The following is a 24,813-nucleotide window of genomic DNA, read 5'->3' on the forward strand; positions in this document are numbered from 1 at the left end:
CCACATCGCCTCCTCCGCTGCCCGAACCAACCAGAGCCCGCCACCTCAGCGCGCCGCTCCACTCTCTCTCCTCTCGCGCCGCCGCGGTCCGCCAAGCCCATCGTGGGCCCGCGCGAGCCCGGAGCCGCCGCGGTCGCCCGACCGCCTCGCTCCTCCGTGCCTCTCGCCGGAGACGCCTCTCTCGCCATCGCCGGCCACCGCGCCTCGCCTCCTCAACCGCCTCCCCGCCGTCCCTGCACCTTGCCGGAGGTCTCCGCGTTCCGCGCCGCCCGCGCGCCACCGCACCGTTCCCGCGACGGATCTGGGGAGCCGCCGCCCGGATCCATCCTTCCAGCACCTCCCGGACCTCCTCCGCTCCTGCTTCGCCGTCTCGCCGTCCATCATCGCCGGAGCAAGCTCCGCCGCTGCCACCGTAGACCGCGTCGTTGAAGACGACGACCCGGTCAATCCTCGGCATGGGCCTCGCAAGCCGCGCCCGAGTCCGGCCCAGCTCGCCGGCCTCCTTCCTCTTCGTTTTGGGCCGAAACCCACGGGTGAGCCACCACTATTCCCTGCCCCGTGCGCGACATATTATCTTACGCCCAGTTCCAGACTTGGCGATTTTCACTAAGTCACCGAGTTTTCCATGTTTCATATGCCCATGTTCATCATGCCATAACTCATCACCCGTAGCTCCGTTTTGCGCGTTTAGCATATCCAAATGTTCGTCTCAGAGAGTACATCATTTCATCTCATTGCATCATTTTCAGTTGAGTTCATCTTCATGCCCGAAATGCTGTTGGAAGAGAGCTATTTGAGTTAATTGTCAGATCTGCTGCACCAAATAGCTATTTGTCATTTTTGACATGATTAATGTGTGCATGATATGCCCCTGAGCTCTACATGTATTTTGTTATATGCTTTGCCATCTTTCAAGAGGTGCCATACATGTATTTTTGTGATGTGTGTGGTGACTAGCACAAGCTTGCGAAGTGGGGCATTCGTTAATGCTGATTTGAGGGACTTAGCATTTCCACTAAGTCCTTGACCTGTTTATTTCAATATGCGATATGTTCATGTTGTTTCCTAGTGATCCGTGCCTCTTTTGAGTATGATCAGTAAGGATGATTTGTTAATCTTGTAGTGCTCTATCCATCCATGTCTTTGTTTGCAATTATGGAGCACCCTAGCTTGAGTCAATCGAGCTCTACTTTTGCTATTTCGTGAATCTGGGCAGATTGTCTACTTGTTAGCGATTTTGCCGAGGATGTTGTAGTTGATCCGTACATGCTATGTTATTGTTCTTGACATTTCTAGCTTGTATAATGTGTATTCTTGATGGGTGTCTGCGTATATTGTCATGCCTTGCTCTGTAGTGAGTGCATCGAGCTTGTAAACATGCCTACTTGATATCTGTTTCAGCAAGCTCCAGTTTTCACCAAGTCTGTAACCTGATTATGTTTTTTGCCATGTTCACATGCTTGCAAATGTATTTTCTGATCCCTTTTGCCTCAAGGTCACTAAGGGACTTTTGTTAAGCTCTTTGAGTAGCTCCATTTCATGCCTTGCCTTGCCATGTTAAGTTCCTGTAGCATATAGTTTTCTTGCTCCAAAGTCTGAGATCTGTTTACCAATTGCACTTTTCCCATGCTTGTTTGAACCTGTTAATGGATGATTTGGCCGTAGCTCAGTGCTAGTCTTTTGTTAAGCATCATGAGTGGATCCCTACCATGTATTTTGTTGTCATGTTCATCTTGTTGCATTTAGTTGGCTACTTGCTGTAAATCGCAGAATGTGGTCATATTTGAATTGCTTGCCATTTCCAAACCATAACTCCGATTCCGGTGATCTTTATATCATTTTCAAGCAATTTCATCTCACCTTTCTAGTGGAACACTTGGATTTCCAAGTTAAGGCCAGGTTCCATTTTTCCTTTGCAAATCATGCATATGCACCGCATCCCGCATATCATACCATGTTCATGTGTTGGTTGTTTACTATGTTGTGTGCTTCTTTCCGGTGAGCTTCTTCGGGTTGTTTCCGGTAACGTCACGTTTGTGAGGAACCGTTCGACTACTTCCGTTTGTCTGCTTCATGGACTCGTTCTTCTTCCTTGCGGGATTTCAGGCAAGATGACCATACCCTCGAAATCACTTCTATCTTTGCTTGCTAGTTGCTCGCTCTTTTGCTATGCCTATGCTGCGATACCTACCACTTGCTTCTTGCCACCCATATTGTTGAACCAAGCCTCTAACCCACCTTGTCCTAGCAAACCGTTGTTTGGCTATATTACTGCTTTGCTCAGCCCCTCTTATAGCGTTGTTAGTTGCAGGTGAAGATTGAAGTTCGTTCCTTGTTGGAACATGGAGATGTTGTTCCTTGTTGGAACATGTTTACTTGTTGGGATATCACAATATATCTTATTTAATTAATGCATCTATATACTTGGTAAAGGGCAGAAGGCTCGGCCTTATGCCTGGTGTTTTGTTCCACTCTTGCCGCCCTAGTTTTCGTCATATCGGTGTTATGTTCCTGGATTTTGCGTTCCTTATGCGGTTGGGTAATAATGGGAACCCCTTGAGAGTTCGCCTTGAATAAAACTCTTCCAGCAATGCCCAACATTGGTTTTACCATTCGCCACCTAGCCTTTTCTTTTCCCTTGGGGGTCGCGCGCCCAAGGGTCATCATTATTTTAAACCCCCGGGCCAGTGCTCCTCTAAGTGTTGGTCCAACTTGTCAGCCGCCGGTGGCCACCAGGGGCAACTCTGGGCTGGCCTACCGGAAGTTTGGACAATCCGGTGTGCCCTGAGAAAGAGATATGTGCAGCTCCTATCGGGATTTGTCGGCACATTGGGGCGGTGTTGCTGGTTTAGTTTTACCTTGTCGAAATGTCTTGTAACCGGGATTCCGAGTCTGATCGGGTCTTCCCGCTAGAAGGAATATCCTTCGTTGACCATGAGAGCTTGTGATGGGCTAAGTTGGGACACCCCTGTAGGGATTTGAACTTTCGAAAGCCGTGCCCGCGGTTATGGGCAGATGGGAATTTGTTAATGTCCGGTTGTAGAAAACCTGAAGTTAACCTTAATTAAAAATACATCACCCGCGTGTGTAACCATGATGGTCTCTTTCCGTTGGAGTCCGGGAAGTGAACACGGTGTTCGAGTTATGCTTGACGTAGGTTGTTCTAGGATCACTTCTTGATCATACTTTCTCGACCATTCTTTGCCTTCTCTTCTCGCTCTCATTGGTGTATGTTAGCCACCATATATGCTAGTCGCTTGCTGCAGCTCCACCTCATACCTTTACCTTACCCATAAGCTTAAATAGTCTTGATCGCGAGGGTGCGAGATTGCTGAGTCCCCGTGACTCACAAATACTTCCAAAACCAGCTTGCAGGTGCCGAGGTTACCGTGCGGATGACGCAACCAAGCTCAGGAGGAGCTCGATGAAGATCTTGTCCTTTGTGTTGTTTCGTTCTAGTTGATCAGTAGTGGAGCCCAGTCGGGACGATTGGGGATCTGTGTAGCATTTGGGGTAGTCTTCTTTTATTTTGGCTCCGTAGTCGGGCCCTGATTGTATTTGGATGATGTAATGCTTTATTCATGTAATTGTGTGAAGTGGCGATTGTAAGCCAACTATGTATCTCTTTCCCTTATGTATTACATGGGTTGTGTGAAGATTACCTCACTTGCGACATTGCTTTCAATGCGGTTATGCCTCTAAGTCATGCTTCGACATGTGGGAGATATAGCCGCATCGAGGGCGTTACACTTCCACCCTTTACAAAGTATATAGATGCATTAATTAAATAATAGATATTGTGATGTCCCAACATATCCATGTTCCAACATGGAAACAACTTCATCTACACCTGCAACTAGCAACGCTATAAGAGGGGCTGAGCAAAACGGTAACATAGCCAAACAACGGTTTGATAGGAAAGGAGGGTTAGAGGCTTGACATGGCAATATGGGAGGCATGATAAAGCAAGTGGTAGGTTGTGCGACATAGTAATAGAGCGACCAACTAGCAAGCAAAGATAGAACTGATTTTGAGGGTATGGTCGTCTTGCCTGAGATCCCGCAAGGAAGATGAACGAGTCCATGAAGAACACAAACGGACGTAGTCGATCGAATCATCATAACTCCAGACCAAAACCGAAGCTAACGAGAGAAGCAACCCGGAAAGAAACAAGCACCATAGTAAACAACCATCACATAATCATGGCATGATGCACAACCAAGTATGATGCATGTTCGGTTTAATGAGGCATGGCATGGCAAAGTGCACAAACAATACTACAAATTATGTGGAGCTCAATATGCAACTTAGTTGCATATTGACGGAACACCACATTCAAGTTATTTAGTTCGATCTCGTTTATGTAACCAACAATATTAAATGTTGTTAAACACGACAAGAGGTGAAGCATGACAAAACAACCTATCTAGGCAAGTTTAAATGAGGCTGGAACAACAAGCAACAAGTCCGGAAAAATCCTCATATGCATATATTGAATTTGGTACCGTTCTGTCCTAAACACAATTTTAGAATTGTTAAACATGCATAGTAGTGTCACCATGTTAAACTAGGCATTTTTCTACCCCATTTACATATAAATTCATTAAGTTTGGAGCTACGGTTATTTAGTTATGAAATAAAACATTTTAGCATGGCATTTGAGCAAAATTACACAAAGAACATTTTAAACATTTTAACCATGAATGAAAACAACATATTATGAAACTAGATGAAATTCTAAGCATTTTACATATATGATTTGTTTTAAGATGATGCATCATTTGTGAGTTATTAAATGCATGATGCTTGGGGGTTTTCTGCAAAACTGTTAAAACCCTGGAAAAAGGTAAAATCATTGTACTGGCAAAAAAACATACGTGGGCCGAACAGAGATGGGTTAGGTTGTGCTCACATTCGGCTAACAGGCCTTTGGCCCGTGGAGGGTTGGCAGGACATGACTGGAACTAACGCGGACGGCCTAGGCGCTGCCCTTGTGCGGTCAATGCATGCACGCTAGGCGGGAGGAAGCAGGGGAGGTCGATGCCGGCGCGGGAAGCGGAGGGTCAGCAAGGAGGTCCTGGAGATGGTCGCCGGCGGCGACTGGCGCGGGCAAGCGGGGCGAGGCGTAGGGACTTGGCGCTCTGGTTTTTGATGAAGACGACGAGGAAGCCGAGCCCGCGTGGAGCAGGTAACTTAGTGCGGCGGCAGCTGGCCTGGGGTTCCCAGCGACGACGAGGCCGGTTGAAGCGCGAAGGCGAGGCCGAGGTTGCAAGGGCGGCAAGGCAAGCCCTAGCTTGAGGCGCCCATGGCTGCAGGTGCAGGCCCAGGAGGAGTGTCAACGCGGGCAGGGCTCAGTCGATAGCCGCGCTCGCTGCTGCTGCTCGATGCAGCCGACGACGAGGAGATGGAAGCAGGGGCGCGATGCTAGGGTAGGTCCCAGCGGGCGCGGCGGATCCGGGCAGTCCGAGGGTCACGGCAGCGGTTCCCGGTGACGAAGAAATCTGGTGGCGAAGAGACGGAGCTTGGGACTCCCATTGTCATGGCGGATCTTGCGAAAGCGGCATCAAGCGAGGTTGGGGAGGTCTGGGACGGCACGAAAATGATGAGGATGACCGGATGAAGGCGGAGCATATCTGTGCCGGTGGCGGGGAACTGCTTCGTTCATGGCACTCGTGCACGGCCTCGCTGCACTGGCGGGAGGAGGAGGGCCTCGCCGGGTCCAAGCGGGAAGAATTGGGTGCTGCAGGGGCGCACGAGAGACTACAGGGGAGAAGGAACAAGGCAGTGATGCTGCTGCGGTGGCGCGTGGGAAGCAGAGGAGGTTGTGCCCGTGGTCGCCGGCGTGGCGAACGGCAGCGCAAGGAGACAAGGTCGAGTGCTCCTTCTCGGGCACGAGCGAGGAGGGGGCCGCGTGCAGAGGAGCTCGGGCTCCTGCAAGATTTGGGCGGCGGCGGCGGTTGGTAGCGAGTGGAGGCCAATGGGAACGAGAAGATGGAGCCTTGCCTATGCGTGGTTGGATGATAAGATATGGGAGGATCCCGAGGACAAGTGGCGGCGCCGAAGGGATGGGACAAACCTCCTAGGTTTTAGGGTTAGTCTATATTAGGTATGAGGTTGGACTATAAATTGAGAAAAGAGGGAAATTTGGATCACCCAATCAAAATTGGATGGTCCCGGATAAATAGGCTAGGGCGCCCAAATAAGAAAATGGAGATGTTTTATAGACGTTTGGGGATGATCCGGTGCCAACGGTAACTATAGTCCGGTTCGGGTTCGGGGAAGTTTCGGACACAGGCGAGGGGGTCTGACAAAAGGCCACGGAGGCAAGGGGGGTTAGGAGGGGTTTTCGGAGCCTCCGATCGTGACCGATGGATCCGATCGACAGGGGGAATAGGTAGGCCTATGTGGGCTGGTTGTGACTGTGTAGAAGGCCGAGGCCTGCGAGAGAGAATAGAGAGAGAGAGACCCGACAGCAGTTTCCGGAGACCGAAAACGTCCGACGATTTGACCGACTATATTGTCGCTATAGTTATCCATTGGGGCATCAAACAGACTTTGAATGCGATGAAACTTGGAAGGCGGCCTATCTACACTATAACAACACCGCATGCCAACTTTCAACCCATTCCGAGAACATTTTCTGGTCACTTATAAAAATAATATTTCGGACATGCCGCGTGCGCGTGCGAGTGTGGTTGGGCTCAGAACGGACAACAGACGGAACTGGGGGAACCCGAACGAATGCATGTTTTGAAAACATACAAATGCCATGCGGATGATGACATGGCAAGATGCAACATGCAAGTGAACGACAAGGCAACAACACGACTAACTGGAAGACACCTGGCGCAACGGTCTCAGTGCGTCACAGTGTGGGGCCAGGACAAAACTAGTAATGGCGCACCACACACCAGGTGCGCCATTAGTAATATGACCACTAATGGCGCACCTATATCTGGTGCGCCACTGCTATATAGCAGTGGCGCACCACATACATGGTGCACCATTAATGTACATATTATCTATATATAGCCGTTTTTCTAGTAGTGTTATGTTGAAATCCAATGTATGCATTCCTCGCTAACTGTCTCCAATTAATGTGTGTTTCATGCAGGGTTTTTTTTACTTCTCAAACATCTATAATGTGTTTCACACACGCAACATATAGTGTAATCCCATTTGGACATTAATTGCATATAAACCATGCATTGTTTCTAATTAAAGAATCTATGGATCACCAATATTGATAAACTATATAACATTACACGTGTCCCCAAATTCAAATGAATATGCATGTTTGATACACCAATTTGCGTTATGATATTATCGATGTCGTGATCTCCAGTTTAAATATTTGAATCCCATTTAATCCAGATATTCGTCTCATATAACTATCACTCATGCTTATATAGGAGTATCTCTCTAGACCTATACGGGTTCATCGTCTCTTGGGTATCTCTCGTGCTACATGTATGTCGACAATGATCTTTATCTTCGTAACACACTGACAGTACTCTCTCCCTTGACCTTCATCACTCTATCTCTCTCTAAGTATATCTCGCTCCCTGCTATGTGTCTCTAACTATGATTCTCCATGTGGAATATCTTTCTCTCACACAAACACAAATCTTTGTCTCCCGGGGTCTCATTTCTCTCTACTATTCCCCTGTGTGCCACTCGCACACCCCTCATACAGAGATGTCTTTCGCTCCTTTGGTATGAGAACCTATGACACTTCCTCTTAAATATCTCTTTCTCACACACAAACACAAACTCTGTCTCCCAGGGTCTCATATTTCACCACTATTCTCTTGTATGTCGCTCACACACACTCTCTCTCCCTAGAGATATCTTGTGTTCCCTCACATGTCTCTCTAGCTAGCACTCTTGTTGTGAAATATCTTTCTCTCTCATAGACACAAAACTCCATCTCTCGGGATCTCATTTCTCTCTGATATTTTTTTGTATGTGAGTCACATGCACCCTGTCTTCATCTCTCTCACACCCACACACATAACTCAGCCTTCTGATCTACTCGACTCCTATCTCTAACGCACACTAGCTAGCATCTTTATCTTTCTATTTATCTGTTTCTCCATCAACCATCTTTCATTCATAGGTTGATCTCTTTTGCACAATCGTTGTGCCTCACTCCCTCTGCTCGCCATAGATGCATGCTCCAGGCCACGCCACTATCTCTTAAAGATAAAAACACATGATTAATTGTCGGGCCTTCTTCCCTGCATTCTCACATGCATGCATATTGTCATACCGATCCGTATCTCCCATGTCATTGATCTTATGACTTATGTCTTCTTTCTTTTATCTCGGTCATGCGTGCGCGCACACACACACACACACATCCAACGTATACATGTATACCTCTCACACATGCACGTTCAAGGTCTCTATGTCTCCATTCATAGTTAATTACCCTCAACCCTAACGCCACATTGAATCGTTCTCTTTTGGTGTGCACATAACTTCCTCCTGGATGGGTAAAACACACACTCACACTCAACAATCTCCTTCTAGCTACACCCCTCTCACTCTTCCCCTATATCCCCGAAACCAATAAGACCATCCCTTTGTTTAATTCCTGCCTACATGCACCATTGATATATAGTAGTCTTCCTCGGTGTCTCTTGAACAAACACGTTCTCTCGATGTTGACTCCTTTCACGCGCACACACCTTCTCTTCCCTCTCTACGGGCATTTTCTCTCTCGCACCCCATCGTTAGTGGCCTCTGCCATACACATCACCTCTCTATGATGAAGCCATGCACACTTAAATTACATCTGCCACTGAGGACCCCGCGACACACACACACAGACACACACCCACACACACCCACACACATGCACACACCCACGCACCCACCCACTCACACACACAAACACACAGACACACGCACACACACACACTAAGACTCCATCACACACACGCACACACACACAAAGACTCCATCTCTCTCTCTCTCACACACACACACTAAGACTCCATCTCTCACACACATGCTCTAGGCGGAGCATTTTTTCCTACCACCCTTCATCCAACCTGACCCGTATGATAAACAATCACCTTAATTTACTTGTATAACATGGAAAAATTCCACTTTACTTTAGTAGTTAGCAAACTTATCATCTGTACCCTTATAAAAAACCGAGTTGGTGATGATGGTGTGCCTGCCATCTTGTAATATAGACCGTCTGATCTATATCTGACGGATAGAAAGCAAAATATGATAATTTTACAAAAGATACCCGCACCTCTCTCCACATCCTTATCTCCAACAACCTCATTGCAGAGCAATTAAAAAAGAAAGTCTCTGGAACAATCTAGCATGGTGGCCGCTACCGCCTGCCGGCGCCGTCCATCCCCATGCCTCCGCCCATTCCAACCACCAGTCACCACCATGCTCCACTCCTCCTCACCTTATCTCTCATCTTTCATTTTTTCGATGACATTCTCGAGATACCAGTTTTCCGACAAAATTCTTGAAATACCATTAGTTCTTACACATGGGATTACTCCTGCATGGTTAATTACAACAGTTGTTTCGTAAAAAAAATGCATATTGATGTTCCGTATAATACACAAGCATCGTGCTTGTAATTATATAACGCAAATCACGAGCATGAAGTGACATTTTTTTACACAACCACGTTAACATGGCACGTAAATCACTAGCTAAAGTAAATACCATTGTACTTATATCCCGATGTAAAAGGTTGAGTACATGTACGAAGAGTAGAGTCGCACACACGCACTCTGTCTCTCAGAATCTCACAGACACACACCAGTTACGTGACACCCACTTAAGCAGACACGTATGTTACAAATTGTGCACCCGCGGGTACACGTGATGCTGCTCATTTATTTAAGTCGGACGGCAAACCTAAATAGTAGCTGCATTCATTCCCCTCCAGCCGCCTCTTCTCTGGTTGCCGTCGCACGGTAGCCATGGGCCGGCCAAAGGTAACAACATACGCCATACTCCCGCCAGAGCGGCTCTTTAATCTGGAAATTTTAGTGGTCATGCATGCATCTTTTTGTGCTAGCACTCCTATATAAGGGTTGACCGGTCGCTTCCCGCGGACATGCGCGGACCGTGGAAGAGGAAGGAGAAGGGAAGCGGGTTGTGGAGTAACGTTTTTTACCACAATTTCTTAGGAAACTGAGTGCAATAATTGAGTAGTTTTGCAAACTACCAGTACTACACCAGAAACGGTTCAAAACCTATACTTCCTTGCCAGCGCGTGCTTCCCGCGTGAAACGGTCAGCGTCGCCATGGAGCGTCAGTGCCGCATTAATGCCCGGCCAGAGCGGAGGCGACCTCTCACTGGCGTCGGCTTTGAAGCGGCGTGACGGCCGAGAGAGCGCCGCTTCTCGGTGCATGCGACTGCTCCGCGTCGAGGCTGGCCATAGGCCCTATTTGGATCCATGGGTTAGAGTTAGTTTGAGCTAGTTGGGGCTCAAATAGCCCTAAAGTATCCAAGCATGAGGGTTTAAATTGGAGCAAGTTGCACCGAACCCACCAAAAAAACTATCCCACCCAAGAAGTGCTAACTGGAGATAGTTCTCATTGGGACCACTAAAAAATCACTTTTCTCTCTCCATCAAGTGCATTTATTGTGGCCGAGAGAGCGCCACCCGCGCGGCATCCCGGTGCAAGCGACTGTTCCGCGTTAACGACACCTGGGATATCCTTCCGTCCATCGCCCACATTAATGACACGCTCTTGCCGACGAACCTACTCCGGCACCAGCCGTCCATCCGTCTGCCATGGCTCATTGCCATTCGCCCGCTATATTAACTTGAGCCACAGCTCCTAGCCATAGCCAAAGACCCACACTCATTCTCCTCCGGCCCCTTCCTTCTGTCGGCACCACTCCAACCATGGCCTCCTGGCGCTCCAAAGCTCTCTTGGACGTACTTTCACAAGAGCAGACGAAGGAAATTGGCGGCCCTGCTCTGGGCGCTCTACAAAGCTCTCTTGGACGTATTGTCGCAGGAGCAGACGAAGGAGATCGCCGGCTCCCCCCCTGGACGCCCTCCGCCGCCACGACCACAAAGCCGGCGAACGTGTGCAGGCGCAGCTGGCAGCGAGGAAGAGTAGTACATGATAGGTTGCCGCCGCTCTGTTCCCAGGAAGGCCACCGCTCCTCCACTCAGTCGACGCCAAGCTTGGTAGGATAAACATCGGCGGCCGATTAGCCACTTGATGACGACATGGAGGCAGAAATCTTCAGAACCTTGTGCTCCGGAGGAGGAGGTTATGGAGGCGGATGAGGAGGAGGCAAAGGCAATAGCTGTCTTTCTCAGGTTCATGCCCGGACATGGTGGTCGGGCGCCGGTGATCATTTAGATTAGGTTTACAGTAGGTTTTAGTATGGTTTGTGCGAAATATGTAATGAATTTTGTCTAGAGTTTATAGGAAAAGTTCTCGAAATGTAATGAATTTCATCCAGTTATTTTGAAATTTGCTTTGTTTGCACGAATTTTGTCCAGTTAGTTCATATAGTTGTGGAAAGGTATGTGGGCAGCATTGGATGGCATCCATCAGTGTCCTCGGACAGATGCTGGTATAAATTTGAGGGCCAGCGCTAGAGATGCCCTAAGAATCATGCTATAATCTCCAACGGTGCTCCATTATTTCGCAGGCAATAGTTTTCCCTCGATCAAAATCAGATCCGTCGTGTTTCGCACTCCTCCCTTGTAAGAGTGTAGAATCTTGCTTACATAAAAATGGAACAAGTGGACGGCACTGTAGCATGTCATATCACTCAAACTAGCCCGCCTAACACACGGAAAAGCATCACCCTCGTCATTTTGTTCTAGATTTTTATGATCGATCGCACGAAAATGTTATGCTTTGCAACTTCAAAAGGAAAAGGCGGCACATGTACGACTCGTACGCGTCGCACCCCTGACAGTCTGGCTCGCACGCCGCTCACCAGAGGGGACACACATTGTCTCGCATTTTCGCTAACATGTGGGACTGCAATTGAATAAACCGTCAATAGCTGAAATCTAATCGCTCGGCGGGCATCGACTGAGAAGAGAGAGACGGGGGAGGGAGAAGAGATCGCCCATCCGCTGCACACGGACTCCAAGAAATATATATGGTGATAATGTGAGGTGGGCCATGGGGGAGTCCGGAGTAAGTGAAGTAGAAAGGCACAAATGGTATGAACATGCCTGGCATATAGGATGTGTTTGGTTGCGTTCTCGTCTCAGCATAGTTGTTCCCTCTTCATGCATGCTCTCTTCACGCATGCTTCTAGTGTATTTGTGCTAAACTAGTGTGGACTCATGCACCCTCCATACACTCTACCAAACACCCAAAAGTTGGTCGAGAAGGGAACTCTTGGGTGGCATTTGTCTCTTACTATGTACTCCCACCATTCCAAATTACTCATCGTGGTTTTAGTTCAAATTTGAAATAAAACCACGACGAGTAATTTGGAACGGAGGGACTACCACTAAATGTTGTACGTGCAATCCACGGTGATGTTATGGAGTACGTGCCTAAGTACTCTACTACTACTACTATATTAGTTGGAGGCACATATTAGCTTTTATATTTGTTTACGTGTATGCCTCGAGACCTTCCAACTAGACGTGTCTTTCTCTCCAGGTCGCATTTGTATCGTTCATACCACTAGTACTACTACTTGTGGTCTCCGTCCCAAAAGTGGAAGAAGTGGAGACGCTCTACCATGCTGTTTTTTTGCGCTGGGCTCTACCACGCTGTTCATGTCCCACTCCTTTCGCTGACGTGTGGGACATCCAGCACGTGCCGTGTTTGGCACTCTTCGTCGCAAGAGTTAAAACGCTAGCATTCATCAGAAATAAAAAATATATATAAATCAGCAGTGATACTATTTTTTTGAAAAAATTATCCTGGTCTACCCCGGTCGTATCGCAGGCCCAATCTTTCCCACTGTAAGTTGGTCGGACGAAGGAAGCATCATGACTTCGTTGAATTCCACTTCTTCAAGAAAACTTACTGTACCCGCAATACTACTACCACACGCGAAGACTGTACGGCACCGTACCACGTCATATCACTGAAACCCACTAGGTCGTCCTAAAAAACCACTAGGCCAAACTAGCCCACCTATAGGTCATCTATTTTTGAACAGAGGGAGTACGTCTCTGTACTGCTATGATTTTCTGTTGTACGTCTCTGTACTTTTGCCATGATTTTCCTACCCTATGAACCAAATGAGGCCTTAATGTATCCATGTCGACTAAGCCTACAATTTTCGGAGTTGGGCTATTGGCCGATCGACGACAGATAAGTATAAGCGTACCACGAGCTCATCACCCCAACGTTTCTCTTCGGTTAGTGTTTTGCAAGTACTATAGCTCGCACAGTAGCTAGCCTACTAACACCAAGAACCATCAAACAAGCCCTGCTGATATGATAAACATTTCAAACTTACGTCTAAGCATGCCATATATTACATCAAAAGCTGGTGAGGATACATCTGTTTCCATAACTCGGAGAGGGTTCACATGATTCACTATCAAACAAAAGTAGCAAGTACCGCCCACACAAGACAGTGCACTATCCCTAAGATGGTTTGATAACACACACCATTCTGGTAATTAAACACAGGGAAATGCAAACTTCCCTGAAGGATTAGCGCGACCAACTATTTCTTGTCATCGATCTCTCGAGCAATGACCACAGCACGGACAGCGGCATGGGAATCGATCTCTGGGGCGATGTCCACAGGACTGACCGCGACATCGGAATCGATCTCTGGGGCGATGTCCACAGGATGGACAGTGGCATCGGAACCGATCTCCAGGGCGATGCCAACAGGGCGGACCATGATATCGAAAACGATCTCTGGGGCGTTGTCCACAAGATGGGCCGCGACATCGGAATCATCAAGGACGTCCACCGACACTTGCACAACCCTAACATATTAGCAAGCACATTGCAAATAATCAAAAACCACAACTATGGTAATAAGCCATTATTTTTACGTTGTGCAGCTCACTGGGGGATCCCATCCCTCTAGGGGCCATCTCCTCGTCCTCGATGGGGCCATAACCTTGCCAGGGGAATACTGCTTCTCAGCGGCGACTACCTCCTCCAACTCGGCCTTGAGCCTTGCATAGGTGGCCATCAGAGTTTCTGGGGTAGGCACGGTGAGGCCCTTGTTGTTCTTCCAACTTTCTTTGAGGAGTTCGTCCGCCAACGATGTCAACTCTTTGGCTAGTGCTTGTTTCTTGGAGTTCTTCGTCTCCATGGGTTGGCCCGCCAACATGGTCAACTCATTGGTCGGTGCTTGCTTCCTGGAGATCGCTGTCTCTAGTGGGTTGTCCGCCGGCAACTCTTTTCCTAGTGCTCCAGGATACATCAATGAACTAACAAACAAAAAGCAATTGAAAGGAAACCACAATCGCAATGAAAACGGGAGAAGAATAGGCTGTGAGAATCGGTCGGTGCTTCGCAAAAAGAAGATTCTTGGAATGAAAATATAGCAGCATCACTGATTCGCCCACCTTTCCTTCGTCGGTACAGAAGAAAAATGGCAGAAGTGAGTAGCATGGAGTAACGTTTTCTTCAAGAAAGGGGAGAAAGGGCTTCAACGAGCGTTCGAGTGAAATGATGGTTGCTTCGTCCAGTCCAACTTCGAGGCCACTTTACCACTGTTGGTAAAGGTGTGGGTTTTGTGATATGACGGGTCATGACGGCCACACCAGGGTGACCAGTGAGCTTCAACAGTAGTACCTTGCTGTGATTTGGTGGATGGCACGCGGGCCCGGATGCTTTGATGTCCCGCATGTAGATAGAGAGGCTAGTCATATAGGAGTGCTCAATATTGTGCACCGTGACCAAGGCGGAGAGGAAATCGAATGAACTACGTATTTAATGATACATTCCTTCAATCAGAAAATGCCTTGGTTGATGAGATTTGAGATTTGAGCCCTATAAACCGGAAGGGAGGGAGTACTGCATGCGGTGTTCTCTAGTCACTTGTTGAAATATCTAGAAAGGCAAATACTCCTTTCTGGTTTCCAGGGCTATACTAGCAGGTACTAGTACTACAATATTGGGCTCAAATAGCAATCTTGTCCGATGCAAGAGCATGGCTATATGCGTGATCCAAGGCACTGCACCATGCGAGCATTCGCAAGTGCCATGTTCGGGTTGCGCTTGGCTCTTCGCCTCTTCGAGAAGATGAACAATGATGTTAGTCTTACTTCTACAGTATCGAATCCACTGCTGCATGTCCGTCCACCTCGTGCAGGAGGGATAGCGTGTAGCGAAATCTCCAACTAGTCCTGCTAGCCACCATGCTCATGCGCGAGGGAGGGACGCAGCTTCATTGACTTATTGCGCGTCCCTTTGCGTCTATGACAGGTGGGCCCAATAGGTGGTTGACCCACCTGTCATGCAGCCAAAGGCAGGTGCAGTTAAGGCACCGGAGCTCAGTCCGCGAGGGATAGGGAGTTGTAGTAATCAACCTTCTCGGTCTTGTATGAGTTGACGCGACACATCAAAGCACTTCACTCAATATAATTCTTTTTACACATTTCAAATGGACTACAACATATGGATGTATGTAGACATATTTTGCTTTGTATGTAGTCACTTGTTGCAATCTTCAAAAAGACATATATTTGGAAACGAAGGGAGTACAACGCATGCACGCATGTCGTGACTTCCCTTTTGATACTTGCATGTGTTGATTTGATGCACCTTGCGAAATTTTGACTATAAATTTAACTAACCAAATTTTCCTGCATGTCACAAAAAATTATGGGGCTGTTTGGATTGTGACTATGTTTATCTTATGTTGCCACATTATCTTTCCCACACTTGCCACACTTGCCTAGCTTGAGTTGCTCAAATTGTTAGACACACTTTGGCTTGCCTAAGGGAATCTTGCCACACTTTTTGTGTCTATGACATGTGGGGTTCACTGCTAATAAAAAATTCTTGTCTTAGGTGTGGCTAATAAAAAAGACTTATATTTAGGAACGGAGGGAGTAGAAAATATAAATAGTAATGCATGTTGGGGCAACCCATGTTTCCTATAATTTTAGTCCTGGACTTGTTCACAATTTTTATGAGGGGGTGGTTGTTCATTTAATGGAGGGACTTGTACCAGACTTGAATGATACAAAGTGCGACCTGGCACACCGTAACACCACGTGGAACAAGCAGGTAGCTATCTCAAAAAAAATCAACAACTAAAAAAACGGCGACCTGGCACGTAGTACACAATTTTAAACGATTGTTTTGATGGAGTGAAAAAGGAAAACAACCCCACTACGTATATATAGGCCGGAGCCTCCGCGCTTTCTTTCTATGGTTGCTCTATTCACACACTCTCATCCTCTCCAAATCTAAACAAGATAGGTGTGGTAACACTTTCTTTCTCCCTTCAAAAAATATTGTCTTTCTATCCTCACCGCTGGTTACAAATCCGGACGTATCCCCCTCCGCCAGTGAAGGGGGGAGGGGCAGGGTTTAGGCCGTCATCGACCGCGAGAGAGGAGACCCACTGCCGGCCGCACCGTTATCTCTGGCAGAGCGCCAGCGTGGGAGGTCCTTCGATCCCTTCGTCATTGCCCTAGTGTGGGCCGATCCGTCCTCCCACCGCCCACCTATCCACATCCCGATGACCTTCAGGTATATCTTCCTTCGAAACCTCCTTAGCTCTACTTCCCCAGCTTGCTACGTTGTTGCATGTGCATCATTTTTCACCTCTCATCCCCTCTCGATCGGATGGTCCAACGTCACCTATTTTTTTTCTTCTATTGTTAGAGGTAAAGCTACTTCATGGAGTCGAATCTTGTACTTGGTTCAAACAAGAAATAAAGTGGGTGTGGGGGAATTTAGTATGTACATCGGACTTGGTACAAACAGGAAGGAAAGGGGGTGAAAGTAGTATAGACTGGTCATCCAACTGGCCTCTTGGTCGAAAAGGGAAATATCGGGGTAACGCTGTACATAGTGGTATGACCAGGACTAGATTTGCTATCCACACATAGGAGTAGGTGGCTAGAGTGAACAAAAATGGGACCAACCTAGATATGTTTCTTGGATGTTTGTTTCTCGGAGGAACAAACTCTGAGTCACCAATTTATGCCCCTGTTTAGGTACATATGGTGTTGGACTATTGGTGCACCCATTGTCCCATGCCCTTATACCAAATATTTACCTGTTCTTTATCTAATGCCCCTGGTAAAATGTAGCCATGCCACTATTATAAGCCATGATAGGTTTATCCAAATTTTTTTGCTTGTAATTGTTTGAGACTATGATTGTTTCCATTGTAGCTTTTTGTATAAACAGGGATATGCATTTCACCAGGTTGCTGTTGTGACCTTTTGGTGCACTGCACAAAACACTTCTTAAAAGAAGTGACTTTTGTGCTATTTAACTGGAATGTCATAATGGAATAGTTGATTCATTTCAGTGGAACTGCACAAAGGGAGATATGTGTTCCAATCCTCATCATCCATATTGGTGCCATAACCTTCCTTTAGGTAAGAATGATATTTAATGCATGTGTTCATCTCTATTTTGTGACTCCCATGAGAAAATAATGCTATTGTTTACTAGTACACTTGTACTCCCTCACTAACAAAACCAATTCAAAAATAGAAGGCCAATCATGTAATTGGTTTCACCAACTGGTGAGGAGAAGGAGAAAAAGATGATGAAGAGGAAGAATAAGAAAAATAAACAGTGCCAAGGTGATCTTGCTGAAGCTAGAGGCCTCAGTCGAGGCCATTCAAGGGCTCCGACAACGTCTACCTTACATGTGAGACGATCCTCCAGGGAGCCCTTCCACTTCTGCTGTCTCTCTTGCAAGGTCACTTAATTAATTAGGAGTGCTTAAGTACCACTAATTTATTTCTGCCTAATTTTCCTATCAGAGTTAAAAAAATCTTTAGTAGCACCTTATCCTGAATCATGTACGTGTGTATGTTTGTCTATGGAGGTGAATCATGTGGTGCAGCAGGGAGGGAATATTATTAGTTTCATGACATAATAGTGCTATTGTTTTGCATGTCAATTTATTGCCATTGGTTTAATGAGGCAATGTTTTGCGTATTGTCCATCATGAATTTGATAATACTGTTAGAGTAACATTTCCCCCTGGATGAACAGGACCCCAGTTCATCGATAGGTCCCAGCAGTCAGGGGGGGAATGTTGTTTGGCAAAATATGGTGGCCCGTCCTGTGGGTCCCTGCTATCAGGTGGAGGAATCATTATTTTCCACGTAATAAGGAGGCACTTCCTTGCTACGGCTGTGGACCCAGATGTCAGCCTCTCCACGTATAGTATACTTCTGATGGAAGTCGTTCCTTGACCACGTTGACGACGCCACGTTCCGTTGCATGCATGCGTCCATCGGCGTGGTGCGTCCCCACTGTCAGCCTCTCACGTACAGTCATATTCTGATGACTCTCGGTTGTTCACCATGTTGCCCACACCGTGCCGAGCACACCAAGGCCGGTGGACGACGGCGAGGCCCCAGACTGGAATGACCCCGAGACGGGGAAGATGAGGCAGTGGAGTCGCAGATGGAGAGGAGTGGGAAACTTGACTGGTTCGGGTGTGCGGCAGCACAGCCGCTGTGCCGCCCATGGGAGACAGGAGCAAGAACAGAGGTTGAATAATGAGCACGGCTGTTGGATTAACATCCAATGGTCCAGCTGCTAGAATCATTTGTTGATTAAGTTGACAAAGCCCTGCGTAGACGTCCGCTTAGTAGGCCCACTAGTTAGCCACCAAATCTAACGGGTCCCAGCTGTCAACGGGAGGAATAATTTTTTTCGCATAACAAGGAGGCACTTCCTTCCGTACGAAGATACAGCCGGTGCGTCCCAGCTGTGAGGTGGAGGAAATATTTTTTTCTGCTTAATAACGAGGAACTTTCCATGCGTGCAACCATGGACCTCGTGGGTCCCAGCCGTCAGGCTCTCCATGTACAGCCCTCTTCCGATGACTCTTGTTTATTGACCACGCCGCACCAAGCGCAGCGAGGCGGTGGAAGACGGAGAGGCCCCCGACGGGAATGGCTCGGAGATGGGAAGACGCGGCAGTGGATTCACAGATTGAGAGGTGGAGAAGGGTTATAACTTGTTCTGGTGTGGCATGGGGCTGCAGTCGGTGGAGAATAATAGGAGGTGTGGAGGGGTGGAGGGATAGCCTGGCCGGCGGTGGGGTAGCGCTTCGCAGCAATGCGTGGTAAGCAGAGCCGCTAGCCGCTGGAGGCCGGACCAGGCCATCCCGGTGACGCTGGAGGAAGAAGACGAGAGATTAAAGATGCATGCTAGCTGTTGGGTATAAATCCAATGGCTGTGGATGACATATTCATTTGTTGACCAAGTTGACAACGCCCTACGTAGGCTTCGACCTATTAGCCCACATGTCAGCCTGTAAAAATGTGGCATATATTTAACCCATGTTTTCTAGAATGTACAGTCCATTTGCTGGGCTGGGTGAACAAATAATTTTGCGTCAATGCGGCCCATTTATATTTTCTAAGGAATCCCAGCCCATTTGCACTTCCTTCAAATACACGAATTAGCTGGGCTTGTTATATATATAATGTTATGTTAGAAGGAGAAATTAATATCAAAAAGTAAACCGGTGAGGCACATTTTTACATACATAATTAACAAATTAGCGAGTTATTCCTCAAAATAAAAATGAGTGCGTTATTATTACATTGGTCCTTAAAATCTTCGCAAGATTTTGTACGCAATCACCAGGATTTTCCTTGCCTATGAGTAAAAAACAACCAGGATTTTCCTTGCCAACTTCTGTTGAACATTTACTTTTATAAGTTAAAAAATATAAATATATATAATGTGGTTGAAAAATACATAAGTTAGGCCTTGCTGATACTTGTTTGCCCTCTAGAAAAAAATGATACCAGATCCCCGAGCGAACTGGATTAAAGAGGGGGCCGGTGGCACGACTAAAGAAGCACATGAGGAGCGATTTTTTTTCTTCAATGGATGGCTCTCGCTGGCGTTTTTTACTTACCTCTGCACCATACAACTTGTATTTTTAGCCTCACAGTCCGTGGTGGACCAGCAGCTCATTTGTTGGGCGGGCCAACCTACCAAAACCAGCACTTGATTTATCATCAAGCCCCAAAAACAATGAAGAACTATGTTTGTTTTGAGGCCGAAAACATTACAGCATGGGTTGAGCGGGAGAGGGGGCAAGACAGAGCAAAAAGATTACAAAGAGCTGATGCGTCGTTGCTACCCTAACAAAGTAGGTGCAATTCTTCTCGGGAAGAAGGTGTGTCATTGACACCCACACGTCACATACCCCACAGTGGGCATACTAACAAGTTCACACACAAGTACAACAGAAAAGGTAAACATTCATATCAAACTCGGGTTCACAGGACACGTTCATATTCATAGCCAACATTCACTATCAACAACTCAAAAGATTCATATATACACAAGTTCAGCATGTCTATGGATTCAAATGATTGATAGATCACACAACAATATTCATAGATAGTTCACAAAAAGATTCAGATATACACATGTTCAGTATGTTTATGCATCCAAATGATTGAGATCACAACCAATATGATCCATGGACAAACTTTAATTACCTAGGGTACAGACTGGTAAATGGTGTTCAGTCGGAAGTACTTCCTGCTAAAATTAATGCTTGTACGAGTAAACTTTCGAGTACACAAGAGGCAGCACAAACAATCTAAACTTTGCTTGTAGGTTTTTCCTCAAATAGTGGCCTCGTGCCGAGGGAGGTTTGAGCAACTTGCCCACTAATTTCATCCAACTAGTTTACTGGCTCATCTTGGTCCTGTAGCTCGCCAAAATTCTGCATTGCAGACTAGTAAATGGTGTTCAGTCAGAGGTACTTCTTGCTAAAATTAATGCTTGTATGAGTAAACTTTCAAGTACATAAGAGGCAGCACACACAATCTAAACTTTTCTTGTAGGTTTATCCTCAAATAGTGGCCTCGTGTCGAGGGACGTTTGATCAACTTGGCCACTACTTTCATCCAACTAGTTTACTGGCTCATCTTGGTCCTGTAGCTCGCCAAAATTCTACATTGCAGACGAGAAAGGAGGCGGTTGATAAAATGAACCACCAAAATTTTTTGTGCAGTTCAACTGAAATGGAGCATCCCTGGCGTTCAGACTGATTAAGTGGCAGATGAATATACACGTCAACCAACTTCTGTAGAATCTTTAGACTCCATTCCATATAGTTCGCTTCCATATCTACCGATAACCAAAAGGCACAAGTTGGGACCAAAGACTGGACTGCGTTTTTCTGGGCTATGCGCCAAGCAATATTTTTGGCGTTCACTCTCCTAATACTTGGAGTTTGACAACTGGTTGACGCCGGTTGATACTCGAATGAATATAGGCACTTCTTCTTGTTAACAACGATGCTTGTCTGAGTGATCTTTGGAGTACATAGCGGCAGCATGAGTACCTGTCCATCTGATCTTTTTGTGCATTTCTACTGAAATGACCCAATATAATGATTTGCGTGCGAGTTCAGGCTCCAAGTTACTCCTTAATGAAATCGGCAAACAGTAGCACAATACCAAATTGCCAATACATATGACAAGAACAATAATCAGGACAATGACCAGTACCAACCTGTGTGTGGTAGCATATCAATTACTATTTCCTTTGACTGGAAGCCGAGATAAGCCAAGCGACTGACAGGAAAGTTCAGATTGTCTGTGCTGCCTCTTATGTACTAGAAAGTTTACTTGTACAAGCATTAATTTTAGCAAGAAGTACCTTCAACTGAACACCATTTACGAGTCTGTACCCTAGGTAATTAAAGTTCGTCCATGGATCATATTAGTTGTGATCTCAATCATTTGGATGCATAAACATACTGAACATGTGTATATCTGAATCTTTTTGTGAATTATCTATGAATATTGTTATGTGATCTATCAATCATTTGGATCCATAGACATGCTGAACTTGTGTATATATGAATCTTTTGAGTTTTTTTTTACTATACACAGTAGGGAAAAACCCCACTGCAATTTTTATATTATTTCAACAAAAGATCCAGCAATACAAAAAGGATTGAGATAAGCCAAAAACAGAAAAGAAAGAGAAAGGGAAATAAAGAAAGAAACTAGCAGCTACTAAAAAACAAAAGATTACAGGACAAGGTTGTCAAGCCAGAGACAGAAAGCTCTAGCATAGCTCTTCTTTATTCTGAACCTAAGCAAATTGATTTCCTCCAAGAAGATGACTTTCCATCCCTGAATGCTTGGTTGGATTTCTTGAAAAATGAGGTTGTTCCTAGAGATCCAGATGGCCCAAGAAGCTAGGATGATGATTTCCATGAAGAAAGGCACATGAATTTTTAATTTTAGATCAGCAAAAGCCTCCAGAACTGAGACATTGGCTTGCCTAGTGGGACAAATCATGTCCCAACACTGAGCAGCAAAAGGACATGTCCAAAAGAGATGTTGAAGTGTTTCCTCCTGCTGGCAATTGTTTACAGCACAATTGTAGTTGTCTAAATGAAAAGATTTCCTTCTAAGGAGATTCCTGGTATTGAGTCTGTCATGTAGTAACCTCCAAAAGAACACCTTGTGCTTGGGTTGACAAGAGCTATTCCAAATCCAGTTAAATTGTTGGGGTACTATTTTAACACCCATCATTAGTTTATATGCCTTTGCAACTGAGAATTGATCATTTCCCCAAATATAGCTCCATGTATCTGTACGTTCTAGATATTCAGAACCCCTCAAAGATATACAAATGTCCTCCATTGCTTCAAATTCTTGGAATGCTTGCACTATTAATGGTAAATGAAAGAGGTCCTCCAGAAATTCAGTGTGAATAATGGTATGCACAGTGGAGTTCCTATTCTTCACAAAAGAAAAGAGATGAGGGAACATGTCCTGAAGGCAAGCTAAGTGCCAGAGATCAGACCAGAAAAAGGCACTTTTGCCATCTCCAATGTGACATCTAGCCATGGATTTGAAATTGTCAATGAGCTTAAGATTTGCTTTCCACAAAAAAGATCCTATCCAACTGTTGTCAGGAAGTAAATCAGCACTGTAATGTGCTTCCCAGATTAAGTTAACCCATGGAATGTTGTGTCTGTTGTAAAACTTGTGCAGATTCTTGAGTAGCAAAGCTTTTTTTTGGACAAAGATGTCCATCACTCCCAATCCTCCTTGGTCTTTTGGTCTACAAACAGTACTCCAAGCCACCATGGCAGGCCTATGATCCTCCAAATCAGGGCCTCTCTTGAGGAAATGCCTCAATAATTTAATAGCTTGAGCTTTAATGGTCACAGGTACATCAAGACATCCCATAAGGTAAATCAACAGAGAGTTGAGCACAGATTTGACCAACAATAGTCTTCCATCCATGGTCAAAAAAGAAGATAGACCCATAAGTTTCTACTGTAGCCTTGTCACCAGAGGTAAGCATTGCTCAACAGTTGGTTTATGAATACCCAGAGGTGCACCCAAATATTGGATGGCAAAGAATTCCCTTTTACATTGGAAAGTATTAGTCAGAATTTCAACTTTCTCCTCAGGTACATTGAGTGGGATGAGGCTTGATTTAGAGTAGTTAACTTTCAGTCCAGTAGCATCTGCAAAAGTATTGAGGAGGGCCTTGAGGCAGTTTAGTTGTTTGGCATCTGCTTGGAGGAGGACCAAAGTGTCATCTGCATATTGTACTATTGGGAAATAAGGGCAGGAGTTCACTTGCAGAGGTGAAGAAAGTAAACCCATTTGCATGGCCTTGTTGAGGATTGACTGAAGAAGATCTGCAGCAAGAACAAACAGAAGTGGTGATAGAGGGTCTCCTTGTCTCACACCTCTGAGGCAATAGAATTTTTTACCAGGAACACCATTAAGCAATATGGCAGATGAGGCAGAAGTGAACAGCATTTTGATCTAGTTAATCCATCTATCCCCAAAGCCTTTATCTTTTAAAATATCCAGGATTGCCTGATGTTCAATTGTGTCAAAAGCTTTTTCAAAGTCCAATTTCAGCACAATAATCTCTTCCTTGGATTTAAGGCACTGATGCATGTATTCATAAGCCCAACCCAAACAGCCATGTATAGATCTCTCTTTGAGGAAGCCATATTGGTTAATGTGGACCAACTTTAATATGATTTTCTGTAGCCTATTTGCCAACAGTTTAGTGACTAGCTTGAGATAACAGTTAAGGAGGGAGATTGGCCTGTAGTCATTTGCTGCAAGGGGAGAATTTCCTTTTGGAATAAGAGTAATGAATGAGGTGTTCAAACTTTCCAGAGAGATTTGTCCAGCATGAAAGTCAGAAATGAATTTGAGTACATCTCCTTTAATTATATCCCAACAAGCTTTAAAAAATTCATTATTGAAGCCATCAGGACCAGGTGATTTGTCCATAGGTAATTCTTTGACTACATCATTGATTTCTTCCTCAGAAAAAGGCAATTCTAAGGACTCAAAAAGTGTGGGATCCTGTCTCTGGTGAAACAATGACTCCAAGTCAAAATGCATGAAAGTTTTGTGAGAAGTCCCCATTCTTTTCTTATAAGTATCCCATAGAATAGTAGCTTTCCCAGCATGATCAGATATATCAACTTGATCATCATATTGCAGGACATCAATGTAATTGTGCCTGTGATTGATAGAAGCCTTGGTATGAAAGAATTTGGTGTTTTCATCCCCAAACTTTACCCCTTTAATTTTGCCCCTCTGCTACCAGTAGATCTTTTGGTTCCTCAAAAGAACTAGAAGATGTTCTTTGAGGAGAATCCTAAAATCCAAT

This window comes from Triticum urartu, chromosome 1 (assembly GCF_003073215.2).
Source record: "Triticum urartu cultivar G1812 chromosome 1, Tu2.1, whole genome shotgun sequence".
NCBI classification, from domain to species: domain Eukaryota; kingdom Viridiplantae; phylum Streptophyta; class Magnoliopsida; order Poales; family Poaceae; genus Triticum; species Triticum urartu.